We start from the raw sequence: 1,831 nt of genomic DNA, 5'->3' as shown, positions 1-1,831 counted from the left end.
CTGACATCCTGTACCCGGATATGCATCTATATATACATGTAGATGTAGGTATGTACATATATGTATGTATACATGCATATGCTCTTATATCATTTGTATTATATACATATATACTTACATACAAACACTCACGCACATACATATACATACATACATACATACATACATACATACATACATACATACATACATATCATTTGGGTTTTAAACATGGTGCTTGTCTTATTAAGCTCGTTCACGGGTACCGGCTATCAGATACAAGCATAAACCAGAAACCAATAGTTTTACTGATTATACAAATCAAAATCTATAAGTATCCGCAGTGTTTATATGAATATTAAGAGAGGAAATTGATTGTGCAATTCGTTTTCTTACATTATCATAGATATGTCTCATCGATACTTTTATCAGAAGAATATTGCTATATGCGTAACAAGACATTGTATCGACATTATAATACAAATCCCGCAAAAATATCGATCCTCGGTTTTCTGTCACTATATTTTTTTTTAATAATCGATAACAATAGAAACAATGTCAATACCAAAATATATTCGTGAACATTTTGTGATCCCTGTGAAGGCGCGTGGCTCAATGGCTAGAGCGTCGGAGTTACAATCATGTGGCAGTGAGTTCGATTACCGGACCGGGCTGTATGTTGTGTTCTTGTGCAAGATACTTTACTTCACGTTGCTCCAGTTCATTCCGCTGTAGAAATAAGTTGCGACGTCAGTGGTGCCAAGCTGTATCGGCCCCTTTGCCTTTCCCTTGGATAAAATCAGTGGCATAGACAGGGGAGGCCGGTATGCATGGGTAACTGCTGGTCTTCCACAAACAACCTTGCCCGGACTTTCACCCTGGAAGGTAACATTTTAGGTGCAATCCCACGGTCAGTCTTTGCCCTTTACCTTTTTAAATCTTGATCCCAACTTAACGGTGGATGTTTCTGTAGGGACACAATATACTGTATTATTCATCTTCAGAGGATCTCTCATGGAGACTCTTCATGCGTAAAACTACAAGATCCTTTCAAGATTAATAACGCGATATTATGTGCTCTTACACAACCTCCACTTTAAGTTGAAGACCAAGAATACTATTTGGTATTAATACTGCTTCTATTACTACTAATAATTTTTTTTTATAAGCCTACTGTCTATTTGTAAGATTTGCGCTTGAATAGACACTGAAATTCTTTATATTCTTAACTGTAGATTCGGGTGTTACCCCGCTGCTGGGTTTAAGGTATTCGGCTGTTATTGTGCTATGGGTTACTGTCACTGAAGAACCCACAGCAAGGTGAAATCGCGTGATCTGACATTTTTGATGACCGCAGAAGATAGTTTCTGTCTGTGAAACTATATAAATACGTCTTCTTTTATGCAGCACGAATCCTTATGAACAACGTAGCATCCTGTGTTCTAAAAGCCTCCACATTAAGTTTAACGTTATCTTTTACTATTACTACTGAGTCTGTCCCTATTATATATATTGTTGTATTTCGGGATGATTAAATTCTTTTTCTTTTTGCCAAATAAACACATGCACTATATAATCGTTCTTCATTCTTTCATTACTGTTCTTATTCTAACTCATGTCCATTGTCCGGAAATCTTTCGTCACACATCTGTGACCTCTTCAGCGACACTTTCCGTCTTCGTGTGTGCTCTTGTTTTGCTTATTCCATTTTGTTCTTCTATGATGTGTCACTGTACATGAGTTAGAATAAGAACAGTAATAAACGAGTAAAGAACGAATATATGTATAGCATGTGTTTGTTTGTGTGTGTGTGTGTGTGTGTGTGTGTGTGTGTGTGTGTGTGTGTGTGTGT

Source organism: Octopus bimaculoides, chromosome 6 (genome assembly GCF_001194135.2).
Source record: "Octopus bimaculoides isolate UCB-OBI-ISO-001 chromosome 6, ASM119413v2, whole genome shotgun sequence".
NCBI lineage: Eukaryota > Metazoa > Mollusca > Cephalopoda > Octopoda > Octopodidae > Octopus > Octopus bimaculoides.
This window is presented reverse-complemented; position numbering follows the sequence as displayed.